This window comes from Pinus tabuliformis, chromosome 8 (genome assembly GCF_031772625.1).
Source record: "Pinus tabuliformis cultivar Carrire ecotype Pingquan chromosome 8, CPIR1, whole genome shotgun sequence".
NCBI lineage: Eukaryota > Viridiplantae > Streptophyta > Pinopsida > Pinales > Pinaceae > Pinus > Pinus tabuliformis.
The window spans coordinates 534,724,033-534,741,656 of record NC_142294.1 but is presented as its reverse complement, the minus strand read 5'-3'; the positions used below and the strand labels follow the sequence as shown (position 1 = coordinate 534,741,656).

General features: G+C 38.7%; 3 pseudogenes; all 3 read right to left on the bottom strand.

The window, feature by feature from the left end:
* Positions 1 to 24: 24 nt before the first annotated feature.
* LOC149236511 (serine carboxypeptidase-like 26 pseudogene) lies at positions 25 to 618 on the bottom strand (annotated as a pseudogene).
* Positions 619 to 1,245: 627 nt separating this feature from the next.
* LOC149236510 (CBL-interacting protein kinase 32 pseudogene) lies at positions 1,246 to 6,444 on the bottom strand (annotated as a pseudogene).
* Positions 6,445 to 7,739: 1,295 nt separating this feature from the next.
* Positions 7,740 to 17,624, bottom strand: part of LOC149236509 (protein DETOXIFICATION 16 pseudogene) — a 31,227-nt pseudogene continuing 21,342 nt past the window's right edge.

Here is a 17,624-nt window from a genome sequence, read left to right as displayed (position 1 = left end):
TATTGTGAATCATCATCTACTTGCTTATCTATCATCCTTCTCAGTCATGAACTCATCCGTTTCAGGATTGCCCGCAATGAAGCCTTTCAAATTGATGGAAGTGTATTTTGAGTGTTTGTGGCTTCGGTCCTGAATAAGCTCTGCAAGTTGAAGTACACAATGGCCTGCATAACTTTCTCCTCCTATGTAGAAATCACGGGTTTTATACTGTGGGAAACTCTGTAACCATCTCAGAAGGAATTCGTATGAACCCTCAGCAGTAAATTGATCATCCGGCGCCAGCAAATCAGAATTGATCTTGGTATATGAAAATCCCACACCAACTGGAGATTCTAAAACGAACGAATCCGTTTCTCTGTTCCAAGAATACCAATTCCGGGAAAGCCTGTCCCATTCGTTTCACCAGAAACGGATCCAATTCTTATGCTGCTCGATAGCCGAGGGATGAGCATCCATGGAAATATCTTTTCAGTGGCAGGCGCACCTCTGTGTCTTATTTGGAATAACGCCATTATCTAAATCGCGGTGAGCTAAACAAAAAACATCGCTCAGCACATCATCCTTATAAGTAGCATCTGTCGTTGTGATTCTGGTGATTTTGCTAATGCAGGTGGCCATCAGAAGTGCCACATCTCAATCCCGGTGTCAATGGCAATCTTGTAGCAATCAAACCTTTATAAAGACCATTTGACACATGACATTAATCACTGTATTTCATAAGAGCACTCTCATATCTTTAATATGCGCATTAATGCTGAACCAACATGCTTTATAATATTCATGACACTTGCATTTATATCGGTCATCTTAAAACCCATGTGCCTTGAAGAAACGGCTACAACGCATTTCGCATAAGCCAGGTAATTACGATAGCTCCAAAACATTTTTGTTTTAGAGAGTAATATCAAGAAGGAGGCGTTGTGTATCCCAGTCTAGAAAAAAAAAGTGTGATCCCCTGCAGTAATAAACACAACGCTGCCTCTCTGTAACACTGCCACAAACTTGCTGAGCACGCGCTTTGATAATGGTGGAGAAGTAATTTAAAAGTTCCACAAAGTAGTTCAACTCTTAATAGGGGTAATCTCTGTTCACAAGTGCATACCTTGGAGTATGAATGCGAAATTTTTGAAGGCGCTCACATTTAACCAAAACCTGATCAACTTCTTTTGGGTGTTCCCATATATCCTTTTCTGTGCAGCAGTGATAAATTTTTGATAAGATTTTCCTTTGGCTAGCGCAATGTTCTTAGCAACAGAACAGGTGCTCAAATGCCGAAGGTCCCCTGCCGCCTGCATGCAGTGCAAAGGCCAAAATGACAGCTATAGGCATGCCAACCACATAGTATGCCCCAAGATTTGCATAGGCACCCGACGTTTGCCATCCACATCCTCTAGCAATACCTGATAGAACACCTTGGATGGCATCCATAAATGTTGAGGGTACAAGCAGTGGCATCATGGTTGAAATGTATTCAACTACCTCTACTTCATTGCTATAAGTATAGCCCCATACATTTCTGACAGAGAATAAAATATATCCTATCATAAGAGCCTCAATGACTACCATACAAACCCCGACACACACTGATAACTGTGCAGTGCGTGAGCGTCCAGCTCCTAGTTCATTGGAAACTCGTGTACTTACAGCAGCACCCACGCCAAAGGGGATCATATATGCAACTGCATCAGTGCTAAGACAGATGGAGAGAACTGATATCTCAAGTTCAGGCTTAGGCAACAAACCGGAGAAGAGAACAAGCATTTCAAAAGACCAGTATTCCAAGCAAAGCATTATGCAGATGGAATAGCAAGCTTAAGAAAGTTTGTAATGTCAAATAAAGCTTCCCTTGAGAAAAATGTCCATGTCTTCTTGCATGCAGGGGAAAATTTAACATAAATTAATAGAAGTGCCACATTTAGCCAATTGGAAATGCTATTTGCAAGCGCAGCCCCTTTATTACCTAATCCAACTTTGAACACCAATACCCAACAAACGGGAACATGAACTTTATCATAAATATTTTTCAAATCTTTCAATCCATTGTGGCGCCCTGCTTTGTGAAAGAAGTTACAGATTGTGAAAAGACAATCCCAAATATCAAACACTCTATGACTTATAAAATTTAATAGATTCTTTGTCTAGAGGATTCAACACGAAATCTCCTGCAATTCTGCCACATTAGTATGTACATCCTTCACAATCACCCATGAGCCAGAATCAAGAGATAACTCCCTTAATGTATTTGATGGCAATCCTACAATAGCTGCATCATCATAAGGTGTCTCCTTAAACATTCTGCCACTGCTCTCATCAACATTCCTAGAGGGAAGTAGAACTCTGTACAATAAGCATGCTAGGATTTGGACCTTCACTGAAAACTCAAACAAATCCCCAGTTTCGTAGCACGCTACGAAACCACTCAAACAGGTAGCGCTGCGAAACTGCTAAAAAGAATTCTGGCGCTGCGAAAACACCCGATCCTTAAGCTAGGCTAAAAATTTTTTACAACAGCATTTTCAGTGATAACAGTGGCTCCACTAGGGATAGTGTGCCCTTGTGGTGCGCTAAGAACATGCAGCTCCAGTGCCTTATCCATTTGTGACAAACTAAAATTTGCTTGACAAGCATGACTGTAGGAGAAAGAATCTACTGCTACTGAAAAATAAATGCTCAGCCAACCTTGAGCTTATTTGCAATCTACCTACCTACCTACCCTAACAATTCAAACTTTCCTCAGCTCAATCAATATGAAACTTCCAATGCAGCCAATCATTTGTCTCATCTGATACTTGATTTCTTTGACTGCATCGAAGTTCAGATCCAATATGACAGTGTAATGACCGCTGCCACTGAAATTTTCTCTGACTATATCGGATTTCAGAGCCAATGTGATAGTGTAAAGACCACTGCCACTTAAATAGTTTCTGATCTTCATAGGAAAACTGAAACACTGGAGAGTAAAACTCTTCCATGTAATCAGCTATAGGATCCCAGAACACATGATCAGCTTGTTTTTCGTTGTAGCTTTCCAGCTGTGCAAACTGGTCTTCAACCACACAAGACCCCTCTGATGTGCTATCCACTTTTCTATTTGACAAGCTATCCGGCTGCTTTTCTGAATCATTCCAACAAACAATGGAATTTTCCTCACTATTATGATTATTATTTGGAGTAAGCTGCTGCAAGGAATTACAAAATTGAGCAAGCTTTTCCTCTGCCTGAGGGTCATAGAAAATTTCCTCCAATATTTCTTCTTGCTGGGTGCAATCAATTTCGTCTTCATCATGATCTAAAGCCTGACCAATCTGCTGCATTTCTACATCTATATCTAAGGATAAAACATGGTTTTCACAGGTAAACTCTTGTTGCTCCTCATGTTGCGTTTCATGGGATGATATACCTTCTTCTTGGTGCTGAAAAACATTGTCATGAAGAGCCTCTAAAATTTCTTCATCTGTAAATTCATCATCACCATAACAATCCTCCAAGTACTGAATAAGATTCAAAGAATGCCTACAGCAATCTTTGAGCAGCAACAAAGAAGGATAACATTCTTTATACATTTCACAAAACACATCATGGAAATCAGGAAGAGAAGATAATGAACAATTTTCCAAACTTTTATACCAAGACCATGCTTCTCCTTCTAAAGTAGCCATAAACATCCTCATGAGACAGTCTTCAGGGAAATGAACCTTAAGACTGCGTACATGTATGTGAAACTTAACCAAATGGAGAGCAGCATCATCCTTCTTTTCATCTTTGAATATTGGAAGATCATCTAACCAATCAACCTTTGGCATAGGATTTGGAAAACCAGGGATATGAGACCGATTCATAGGAGCATACCTGGCATTCTTTCTTGCAGTGGAATCCATCTTGAAACTTCATCAAGCTACTGATCTTCTAGCAGTGGAGTCACCTTCTAATTTATTCTTTGATGTGTGGAGTCGCCAAGGTAGTTTTGCAGCCTTGAAAATAATTTGAACTCCTGCTACCTTCAGAAATTCAATCTTAAGCTCCCGGCAGACGCACCAAAATGTTATCACAAAATCACAACTGAGGGCTGCAATCAAGCATGATTTCATGTAACTATTTCAACCAATCTTTAGACCAAAGATTAGCCTCTTTGATCAGAGAGGGCTCTCTCACAATTCTTGATAAAATACTTCAAACACTAGATGGCTAACTCTTTATTCACTTATGAAAGCATAACTGGTTGGAAACACATCAAACTGGCTCTCATTGGGCTATGGAGTCTATAATATCAAGTAAACAAGGAAAACACAGTGACCTCATGGAAATCAAGGCTCTTAGCATTACATGTCAAACATATTTCACCAAAACATAGCTTGCTGTATACACAGGAAGTCAGAGCATATATTTATGAATTCTGAGTGATTGCATACAACAAAACCATAAAATAACATAAAGTACCACACATCATCACTACATTTGATCATGAAAATCCTTCGAGAATCTTGAGAAGAGAATAACTCTGTTTTACTATTACTGTCAAAAAAGGTCTTACAATGGCCCAAAACAACACTGTTTTTCTATTAAGTATCCAACCCTTTCTACATCTAACCTTGGCCCATATATAGGCAAGCAAAACTAAAACACCTCGAGCTTCCTCCTCTAGCATGAGGGGAGCCTCGAAGGTGGCTATTAACTATTCCTATATGCTATTTAATGTATTTATTACAAAGTGCTGAAATGTAATTGCACACAATCCTAATCAAACTAAAACATTAATTCCTTTCTCCTCGTATGCTTGATGCTTTCTTGAATGCTGTGACAGCTGTCCTCCTTTAGTTAAGTTGAGATGGTTGAGCTTACAGATGCGATGAATGCTGACTTGGGATGCTTGAAAGCGCTGATGGCTCATTTAATGACCAGAAAGTGTGCTCCTATTATAATGGTCTATGTCTCCCAACCTTCTCCGAAAGTGTAGCAACATGTTCCCAAATAATTTAACAACCCCAGGCATGAAGTACTACCATGTTTTTTGAATGTACTGTAGGTGGCATAGACAGATGTCTCTCTTTCACAACTCCTGCTCACAGTATTACACTAGCTGCTCTGTGCTTTTTAAAATCATCACCTACAGCAGTTTCGTAGCACGCTACGAAACTGCTGTGTGATTTAAAAACACAGTCCCCCTCACTGGTTTTCTACTAACACTGTGCTACATTTATTAATGATCTTCCTCATTCCAACAAATGAACAACAATTTGCAAATAATCCTGTTTAGCTGCCAGGCTTCAATGTCAATAGCTTTTCCTAAAAACAAACTCAAACAGCATGCTCGGATTCCTCTACTTTCTGGAGATACTTTTAGGCCTGCCGAAAGGTTCTTGTAAAACTTATGAAATTCCAAGGTATCACCTCCAGCCTTGCGGACTTCAACCATAAAAAGAGAAGAAGCTACTTCAAATACCTCTGTAGCTACATTCAAATGACCCTTTCTTCCAGTCTTTGAACCTTGCATCTTCATCTTGTAATTTCTCTTTTGCACATTGAATCCAAGAGGCTTTGCAGCTTCCTCAATTTTCGATACTATTTCGTTTGCAGGGCGTTTAGATGCAAACCTCGTTTCTCGCTTAACCATACCCGTGTCCATTTCAAAGAGATTGCCAAGATTGAGACCCTGGAACATGGAGATAAGTTCAAATGCATTCATCACCTCTGGTTTTGTTTCCCTTTTTTTTCTGTAACAAGATGTTCTTCTGAACCATTGAAAACAGCATCAACATCATCCAGATTTACATCTTCTTCTTCATTAAACTTGGGTGGCTTATAACCTTTCTTGAACCATTCATTGTCTAAAATCTCAGGTACTGTAATTCGTGTCTTAGGATTTGGGTCCAAAATCCTTGTAATTAATTTCTTTGCACCAGAAGAAAACCATGAAGGGCATGTAAAATCTGATTTATATATCTTTTTATACAATGTCATAAGGTTTGGATCATCAAAAGGCAAGTAACCTGCTATTAAAACAAATAGGATGACACCACATGACCACAAGTCTGCAGTTGCCCCATCGTAACCTTTATCATTGATGACCTCACGAGCAACATAATTGGGTGTTCCACAAGTAGTGTGAAGCAAACCGTCATCCCTGACTTGTTGAGACAGTGCACTTAGGCCAAAATCTGATACTTTAAGATTTCCATATGTATCCAAAAGCAAATTTTCTGGCTTCAAGTCCCTATGGTAGACACCCCTACTATGGCAGTAATCAACAGCATTAATAAGCTGCTGGAAGTATCTCCTTGCTTCATCTTCCTTCAACCTTCCATGGTTAACTATTTTGTCAAAGAGCTCGCCTCCAGATATAAACTCAAGTACAATGTAAATTCTTGTCTTACTGGCCATGACCTCATACAGCTGGACAACATTTGGATGCTTAACCAACTTCATGGTTGATATTTCCCGTTGAATAGTATTGTCTTCATCCCAATAATAAGAATTAGATTTCTGTATTCCCCATCTTTATATTGTGAATCATCATCTACTTGCTTATCTATCATCCTTCTCAGTCATGAACTCATTCGTTTCAGGATTGCCCGCAATGAAGCCTTTCAAATTGATGGAAGTGTATTTTGAGTGTTTGTGGCTTCGGTCCTGAATAAGCTCTGCAAGTTGAAGTACACAATGGCCTGCATAACTTTCTCCTCCTATGTAGAAATCACGGGTTTTATACTGTGGGAAACTCTGTAACCATCTCAGAAGGAATTCGTATGAACCCTCAGCAGTAAATTGATCATCCGGCGCCAGCAAATCAGAAGTGATCTTGGTATATGAAAATCCCACACCAACTGGAGATTCTAAAACGAACGAATCCGTTTCTCTGTTCCAAGAATACCAATTCCGGGAAAGCCTGTCCCATTCGTTTCACCAGAAACGGATCCAATTCTTATGCTGCTCGATAGCCGAGGGATGAGCATCCATGGAAATATCTTTTCAGTGGCAGGCGCACCTCTGTGTCTTATTTGGAATAACGCCATTATCTAAACCGCGGTGAGCTAAACAAAAAACATCGCTCAGCACATCATCCTTATAAGTAGCATCTGTCGTTGTGATTCTGGTGATTTTGCTAATGCAGGTGGCCATCAGAAGTGCCACATCTCAATCCCGGTGTCAATGGCGATCTTGTGGCAATCAAACCTTTATAAAGACCATTTGACACATGGCATTAATCACTGTATTTCATAAGAGCACTCTCATATCTTTAATATGCGCATTAATGCTGAACCAACATGCTTTATAATATTCATGACACTTGCATTTATATCGGTCATCTTAAAACCCATGTGCCTTGAAGAAACGGCTACAACGCATTTCGCATAAGCCAGGTAATTACGATAGCTCCAAAACATTTTTGTTTCAGAGAGTAATATCAAGAAGGAGGCGCTGTGTATCCCAGTCTAGAAAAAATGTGATCCCCTGCAGTAATAAACACAACGCTGCCTCTCTGTAACACTGCCACAAACTTGCTGAGCACGCGCTTTGATAATGGTGGAGAAGTAATTTAAAAGTTCCACAAAGTAGTTCAACTCTTAATAGGGGTAATCTCTGTTCACAAGTGCATACCTTGGAGTATGAATGCGAAATTTTTGAAGGCGCTCACATTTAACCAAAACCTGATCAACTTCTTTTGGGTGCTCCCATATATCCTTTTCTGTGCAGCAGTGATAAATTTTTGATAAGATTTTCCTTTGGCTAGCGCAATGTTCTTAGCAACAGAACAGGTGCTCAAATGCCGAAGGTCCCCTGCCGCCAGCATGCAGTGCAAAGGCCAAAATGACAGCTATAGGCATGCCAACCACATAGTATGCCCCAAGATTTGCATAGGCACCCGACGTTTGCCATCCACATCCTCTAGCAATACCTGATAGAACACCTTGGATGGCATCCATAAATGTTGAGGGTACAAGCAGTGGCATCATGGTTGAAATGTATTCAACTACCTCTACTTCATTGCTATAAGTATAGCCCCATACATTTCTGACAGAGAATAAAATATATCCTATCATAAGAGCCTCAATGACTGCCATACAAACCCCGACACACACTGATAACTGTGCAGTGCGTGAGCGTCCAACTCCTAGTTCATTGGAAACTCGTGTACTTACAGCAGCACCCACGCCAAAGGGGATCATATATGCAACTGCATCAGTGCTAAGACAGATGGAGAGAACTGATATCTCAAGTTCAGGCTTAGGCAACAAACCGGAGAAGAGAACAAGCATTTCAAAAGACCAGTATTCCAAGCAAAGCATTACTGCAGATGGAATAGCAAGCTTAAGAAAGTTTGTAATGTCAAATAAAGCTTCCCTTGAGAAAAATGTCCATGTCTTCTTGCATGCAGGGGAAAATTTAACATAAATTAATAGAAGTGCCACATTTAGCCAATTGGAAATGGTATTTGCAAGCGCAGCCCCTTTATTACCTAATCCAACTTTGAACACCAATACCCAACAAACGGGAACATGAACTTTATCATAAATATTTTTCAAATCTTTCAATCCATTGTGGCGCCCTGCTTTGTGAAATAAGTTACAGATTGTGAAAAGACAATCCCAAATATCAAACACTCTATGACTTATAAAATTTAATAGATTCTTTGTCTAGAGGATTCAACACGAAATCTCCTGCAATTCTCCCACATTAGTATGTACATCCTTCACAATCACCCATGAGCCAGAATCGAGAGATAACTCCCTTAATGTATTTGATGGCAATCCTACAATAGCTGCATCATCATAAGGTGTCTCCTTAAACATTCTGCCACTGCTCTCATCAACATTCCTGGAGGGAAGTAGAACTCTGTACAATAAGCATGCTAGGATTTGGACCTTCACTGAAAACTCAAACAAATCCCCAGTTTCGTAGCACGCTACGAAACCACTCAAACAGGTAGCGCTGCGAAACTGCTAAAAAGAATTCTGGCGCTGCGAAAACACCCGATCCTTAAGCTAGGCTAAAAATTTTTTACAACAGCATTTTCAGTGATAACAATATGCATTGCAATATTTTATTTGTGATTCATATTGTCCATACTATTAGTATATTTAATGCATTGAAAGAATTAAAATACCCTTAATTAGAAAGAAATTATCAATAGAATAAAAAGTACCTATTTCTATATAGATCATTTAAATGATATATATCAACTATGCTTTAAGAACTGAATAAATTATACATATTTGTCTAGCCAAAAAAGTTGGAAGTATTTGAACATTGAAATATTTTATTTATGATTAAAATTAAAATATTTTTTTAATGGTTTCTTCTCTTCCTATATATATATATATATATATAGTTTGCAGACCTTGGAGATCGGTGACTGCTACTTCCATAGAATATTTTTACCGGGCATATCCACCTAAAGGGATCACTTTCTGCGGGCTCAACCATAGAGCATGACCCCTAGTGTTCCGTCCATGAACTGCAAGCAAGAGCACGCGTAGGCGACGAGCTGGGAGCAGAATTGAGATTGGAGAAAATGCGACTAAGTATGGGAGTTAGTTGGTTTATAGTGTGAGGTAGTCCCAGGTGGGGGTGCCTAGCCAACCGGCCGACGTGTGAAAGGTGAAGAGTTGGTTCAGCCGAGGGGTGAGCCGACTCGTTTTAAAGGAGTTATGTGGTGGTCGGCCAGCATAAGGACATGACGGTTCAATGATTGCAAACCATATATATGTTGGAAACATGGCGTGGAGCTAAGGCAAGAAATAAACAACGCATAAGTCTTCAACGTGAAGTAGCAAGTGTGAAGTGTTGGTGTGCTAAAGAAGAAGGCGTAGTGCAGGCGGTTGGTAGGAAGAAGCACTCACGCTGAAAATAGAGGTGTGAGCCGAGATGCAGATCGAGGGCACGACAGGGCCCATGGGCAGACGCACATGGGATTCTAAACGGGTCATTCAGGAAATCGTTTGGAGGGCTAAATGAATGGTTGTGCAGGGTTGAACGAACGGTCGTGCAGGGCTGAACAAATGGTCGTGTAGGGCTCAACGAATGGTCGTGCAAGGCCGAACGAATGCATAGGAAGTTGTTCAGAGGTCATTCAGAGGATCTTTTGGAGGTCATTCGGGGGTCATTCAGAGGTTGAGCGGAAGGTCATTCAAGGTTGTTCGGAGAACCGTTAGGAAGGTCATTCGAGGGCGCCCGCCCGAACGACACAAGTTGGTGAACGGGGGTTTGTGCGGAGTCTTGAACGTGTGCACGGTGAATGACTCGTCGGTGGAGACTTGGCTGGTTGGGTGTTCGGTGGGAGCGCCCAATGAGTCTGATGAGTTGGACGAGTTGAATGAAACACGTTTAGGTGAATGTGCGGAGGAAAACGAAGAGTTGGGCAGAGTCGTTTGGACAATTATGTGGGCGTGCTGACGAGCTGGGCTAACCAAGTTGTGTTGGTGAATGTAAAAATATTCTAAGTGTAAATTTGGAGTTTCCTCAAGATTGTAACTTACGTATATATTATTATTGTGGGAAAGGTCATTACAGGGAGTTGCCCCTCCTAGTTATACTACTGTGCATTTATGTTAATGCTGATGAATGTTTAACTGTTGTTTTATAATGAATGAAAATACTTGGTAAAAGAAGAAAATAAACTAAGTATATAAAGTAGTTGTAGTCCATGATCTCAAGTATTGATGAAAAGAAAGTGGTCAGTGGTGCCACACTTCCTATATTGCGGTTGGAAGAGTACCGCCACTGCACTAACGTGACAGGTGGTATCAGAGCTGATGGTGAACGAGGTGCAGGATTTGCAGAGAAGCTAATCCCACTACACTTCATGATAGGTTTAGCAAGGGTGAAGCATCTTGCTTGGGCCAAGTTGAATGACAAGACATGACAGGTTTGGAAGAATGTGAAGGGAAGCTCTTGCTGACCTTATACAGGTTGAAGTTAATGAAAGAAGGGAACCCACAGATTCGGGATAAACTTGAAGCCTTGGAAACGAATGTTGAATACGAACTTATTCGACTTGGTTGGGCAATGGAGCAAGATGTAGCTGCAGATTGCGATGACGAAGAAGAGGGAGCCATTATATTTGAGGATGTTGCAGATATGACAATGATGGAGGATGAACTTGAAATTGTTCAAGTTGGGCCAGGATCATGTAGTTTGCAGACATTGTTGAATGAGGAAACTCACATGGAGAAGCCTCATGATGAAGAAAGTATTATTGATACTTGTGTTTTAGTAAGACTTTTGGTAGATGAACTGTATTCAGGGAAGAGAAAAATCATTTTTCGATGCAAGGGAGGATCTTACCATGGATGTCTACGATGAGACCTTGTATGGAGAAGCAAGGGTCATTGACTATTACAGGGCTTGTTGGGGTTGTTTGTGACCTTCTGGTAGAAGGTACAAAAACCCGTGACAAGGTAGGAACATGATGATCATTGCGGAGGAATGGCTCATGCTTTAGCCACATGGAAGAATTGGCTAAGTGCCCGACATGACTCATGGACAGATTAGAGGAGGGCACACACTTGAGTATGGTGATACATGGGTGGACTTCTCATGGCCGAGACCAAGAGGAATTCTTGGTGGAACCTTCAGTGGGGGAGCCATGGTTGAAGAGACTCATATGTTGATGATATGGTTGGGTGGCCGAGTTCAGTAGACCAGGATTGCAGACTTGGATGAGGATGACCGATTGTTGTGATGGGTCTACCTAGTTAGACAACTTGGGCAACTTGAGACATGGACATCAGGTTGGAGAGATGGAGCATGGCAGTCTTATGCAGGGACATTATGCAGAAGCACTTGTAGAGGTGTCACTTATGGGAATCCAATGAGGACTGCCAAGGCAAGGATGTTGTGCAGGTGGATTTGCTAATGTGACACGGATATGTTTTATTTATGAGCCGATGGAGATGTTGTGAACTCTTGTATAACAAGGCCATGGACTTGGCTGGAATTGTGAGCAGACTATGGAGCATTCCTACTACATGGAGAGTTGACGCATCTTGCAGAGACCTTTGGGTCGAGACATGTATGCTTGTTGGGATGTTGGTTGGAGATGACTCATGGAGCTCATGATGACATGTGGTTGTCTTTTGGGGACTTCATATTATGGTTGACTTAGAGAATCTGATGCATTGAGGAGATGAGGTCAGGGACTTTGATGCAGGATGGGGTGCATAATTTTGGGTACATGTATGGATGTGCTTGAAAGAGTGACATGATGAGGAGGATCAATATGAGACACTTTGGAGTGATAGAGTTGCAATGATGATGATGCCTTGGTGGCAACACTTGGGCATGGATTGAGCCGAGACTTAACCACTTTTGACACATGGGAGCTGATTGATCTATGGTCATGGGTAGCAAATGGGAGATGAGATAGGTGTATACTTGTTTCTATGGTAGACGTGAGGGATGGCACATCTCATATATGATGGAGGTTGCTTCATGAACTTGGATGTGACACATCGAGGGTCAGGTTTGTTGAGAAGATCTCTTCATTTTGAGGAGATGGATTCCACACATATGGATGTTGATGTTGGATAGATGCGACTGATTTCATGCAGAACATTGATACCAAACATCATGGAAAACATGTTGCAGATGAGATGAGGACTACTTCATGGACCCGGGCATGGCTTACTTGGATGGAGATGGATTCTTGATCGAGTTGATGTTGTGACAGGAGTCTGAGAAACGACTGATGATGACATGAGAATGTGCATTCTCATGGTTTGAGCATGACAATTGGATTAGCTACTTGAATAGTTCAAATCATGGGGCTCGAGCAGTGTATAGAGATGTGTTGGCATTATGTTGGAGTATCATGACAACAGTTCACATGATGATGGTACATGACGAGGTCGACACGATATGTTGTAGTAAGCATGTAGCTTGAGATGGAGGGGCCAACATTCCATAGTAGGCGCAGCATGTGGAGATTGCAGCGAATGTGGTTGATGATCATGGATTGAGAAGACTTTCCGATGTATGACATACCGATGGATTATATGCCTTGGTATGGGTATCTTGGTGATAGATGGATGTTGAGGTGGGAGATTGTCGAGGACAATCATGACTTCAGGTGGGGGAGAATGTTCTATCCACGAGCTGCAAGCAAGAGCGCGCAGAGGGGACGAGCTAGGAGAAGAAGTGCGATGGGAGAAAATGTGACTAAATATGGGAGTCGGTTGGTTTATAGCGTGAGGTGGTCCCGGGTGGGGGCACCCAGCCAACTAACTGACGTGCGAAAGGTAAAGAGTTAGGTTGGCCGAGGGGTGAGCCAACTCATTCGAAAGGAGTTATGTGGTGTTTGGCCAGCATAAGGACATGATGGTTCAAGGATGGCAAACCATACATATGTTAGGAAATTGGCGTGGAGCTAAGGCAAGAAATCAAAACGCATAAGTCTTCAATGTGAAGTAGGAAGTGCAAAGTGTTGGTGAGCTGAAGAAGAAGGCGTAGTGGAAGAGGTAGGTAGGCCGAAGCACTCACGTCGAAAATAGAGGTGTGAGCTAAGGTGCAGGTCGAGGGCACCGCAGGGTGAGCTATGGTGCATGGACAGATGCACATGGGATTCTGAACAGGTCGTTTAGGAATTCGTTCGGAGGGCTGAACGAATGGTCGTGTAGGACTGAATGAACGGTTGTGCAGGGCTGAACGAATGGTCGTGTAAGGCTGAATGAACGTGCAAGAAGTCGTTCAGAGGGTCGTTCAAAGGTCATTCAGAGGATCATTCGGAGGTCATTCAGAGGTTGTTTATAGGTCATTCGGAGGTCGTGCAGAAGGTCATTCGAGGTCGATCGGAGAACCATTCGAAAGGTCGTTCAAGGGCGTGGTAGGGTGCTCACCCGAACAACACAAGTTGGTGAACGGGGGTTCGTGCGGAGTCTTGAACGGGTGCACAGTAAATGACTCGCTGGTGGAGACTTGGCGAGTTGGGCATTCAGTGGGAGCGCTCGACGAGTCTGACGAGTTGGACGAGTTGAACAGAACGCATTCGGGTGAATGTGCGGAGGCAAACGAAGAGTTGGGTAGAGTCCTTTGGACAACCGTGTGGGTGTGTCGATGAGCTAGGCTAACCGATTTGTGCCGGTGAATGTAAAAATATTCTAAGTGTAAATTTGGGGTTTCTTCAAGATTGTAAGTTACATATATATTATTATTGTGGGCAAGCTCATTACAGGGAATTTCCCCTCCCAATTATACTGTTGTGCATTTATGTTAATGCTAATGAATGTTTAACTGTTGTTTTATAATGAATGAAAGTACTTGGTAAAAGAAGAAAATAAACTAAGTATAGAAAGTAGGTGTAGTCCATGATTGCAAGTATTGGTGAAAAGAAAGCGGTCAGTGGTGCCGCACCTCCTATAGTGCGGTTGGAAGAATGCCGCTAGTGTAGGGGCGTGACACCTAGGGTTTTGAGAAAACTAAATTATTAACCTCTCACTAGAAAAGGTGTTTTAATGATGGGGACTCCACCAATTAAACTAAACTCTAAGGCTATATATAATTTAAAATTGGTATATATAATAAAAAATTGGTATTAAAATATTTTTAAAGACAATAAAGGAAACACACATACTTTATCTCTTAATATAAAATAAATTTACTTAATTAAACCCCGAAACAAAGTATTTATAATTAATTTTTTTTGTTATTAATAAATTATTTATAATTAACAAATAAATATTTTATTATTATTAATAAATATAAGTAAAATATACAAAATAAATTTATTTTTAGTTTAGTTTGTGATCAATTTATTATTATTATTATTATTATTATTATTATTATTATTATTAAAACTATTTTAATTAATGATATGTCAAATAAACTTAATTAATAATAATTGACATTTATAAATATAATATTTATTATTATATCTATTTTAATTTACCACGGTTCAAATGTTGTTAGCATTACAACAATATTATAGGTCCTGAAATTCCACTGAAATTTGTATGCATTTTTTAATATTTTTTAAAAAATCATTGTTTAGGGTGGTCACACATGTGATATATCTAAAAATCTAAAAACCATGATAAACATTTAATAGGGAGTTTGTATGGGAGTGTTATAACTCTAGAAAGTTCACATATTAATTTAGTTATTTTACATTCTTTCCAAGCACTGTATGTCTAATATTAAGGTTTTGAGCTTTAAATTTTTTGTTATTATATTATATCATGGCATCAAATTTCATATATATATATATATATATATATATATATATTCTATCAATTTATCATAAAATTTATTTTTATTATAAAATTCATTTTCAATATTATATTTTATACTATAAATCTAATATTATAACTTTTAAATAAATTAATTAATTATTCATACTCAAAAAAATAATTTTAAAATATATTTAACAAAACATCACAAATAAAAAAATACATAATAGTTATTTTATATTTGAAAATTGAAATTGAAATTTAAATATCCTCACTGTACATCAAATCCATTTAAAAAACATAATATTAATATTTAATATAAAATACATTTAAAAAATGTATTATTAATATTTAATATAAAATCCATTTAAAAAACATAATATTAATATTTAATATAAAATCCATTTAAAAAACATAATATTAATATTTAATATAATATTCTTGTTATGGTGATTGGAAAAAATTATAATAATGATTCTTATTTTATAATTATGGAACATTCTTGTTTTGTTTGGAAAAGGACTATTTAAATAAAGCACACTATACTCTATAACTATTTAAACGCACTACACTCTATAACATTACTATTTGTTTTAAATTTACATGTGATAAGTTGAATTTTATATATATATATATATATATTTTGTCAATACATTTTCAAATACATAAAACCAAACCAATTTAAAATTTCATAACTAGCAATTGCACCATATGTTGCAAAGGAAATCTTGTAAGGTGGTAGCATAAATGAAAGAAGTACAATTTTTATGCAATTTTGTTTCTTTAATGGCGTTTTTCTAAGAAAAAAATAAAAAATAGTTTATTTTCCCATCTAACAAAGAGTAACAATCAAATTTTCTAGTGAGAAGAATGGTAGCAAATTTTAAATGTAAGAAGTCACTTCCCTGGTGATAGTACATTTTAGTTTTCAAAAAAACGTATTTTCGTGATATTTTAAATAACAAATTCCTCTCTAACAAACCCTTTAGAAAGACCCTTTTCATTCAACTCATTAAAATAGGAAAGTGTCTTTTGTCTAGTGATTTATGAGTTATTGAAATTAAGGGAACATGGAAAGAGATTGCTAGACAAAAAAGAGTAGAGTAAGTGAATGTCAAATGACTATCACATTGAGGAATCTCTTCAGATCTTCTCATGTGGTCCTTCTTCAACTGATGAGGTAGTAGGAACTTTCTCGGCTCCAACTCCTCTAGAATAAGGTGTGGAGAATTATGTTTAGTGAACTACTAGACCTCCAATCAAAATATGCATCTTGGTGATTGCTATGGAACAACTTATTTGTTATTGATTTCATGTAAGATGCACTTTTTCATAATGGATGAGGTAGTTGGGCAAAGTAATCAAGACATCTATATGAGGAAATATGAATGCTTATTTTTTTCTACATGAAGGATGCACTTGGTTTTTCTGACTAGGTTGGGTAGACTTCACCCTTCCAGGAAATGGCATGCTTCTATCACATTCCCAATGTTGAATTCCTCTGATACTACTCATGGAACTTCGACTCCACTTTAAGACCAAAATTCTTTAATGGAATAAATCAGAGTCACGGAATACTAAGAAGCTTAAGTATGGTATATAATTATAATATTTACATTATCCATCTTCACCTGTCATTTGAATATAGAGAAAAGAGTTATATTAATCGTCAATTTTTATGGATAAGGGACATTTGGGCCTTTTTTAACCCTTGGGGATGCTTAACAAATCTATGTTCAGATAAATTTATATTAGTAAATGATCTACAATCATCTTCCCATAATTCTTCTTTGAACGACCAATATTCCATTGCTTTGGAACTTTGCACCCCAGTCATAATAACAAACATCGTCAAGAACCAAAAGTAAGAAAAAAAAATCTCGTAATAAGGGAATCTAGTCACTTGTTTAAGGATCATAATTCAAAACCTTAGTGCCTTTCAAAGATCATTTATTTTCTCATCAAATAAAAAGCAATAATCCAATTTTCTAGTGAGAAGAATGGTAGAAACTTTAAAATGTAAGAACTCCCTTCCTTGGTGATAGTACATTTTGGTTTTAAAATGAATTATTTTCTTCATATTTTAAATAATAGATTCCTCTCCAGAAAACCCATCAGAAAGACACTTTTTTTTCAACTAACTGAAATAGGTAAGTGTCTTTTGTCTAGTTCTTTCCGAGTAATTGAATTTAAGGGAAGCAGTAAAGAGACTGCTAGAAAAAAAAGAGAAGAGTGTCAAATGAAAATCACATTGAGGAGTACCATTATATTTTCTCATGTGAGCCTTCTTCAATTGATGAGGTAGTAGGAAATTTTTTGGTTCCAACTCCTCCATAATAAGGGGTGGAGAATTATGTTCAGTGAAATACTACTCATTGAACTCTGACTCCACCTTACAACTAGAATGTTTCTTTTCCCATAGCTCTATCTTGGGATATAATTCCAACTTTATCTTGTTTATAA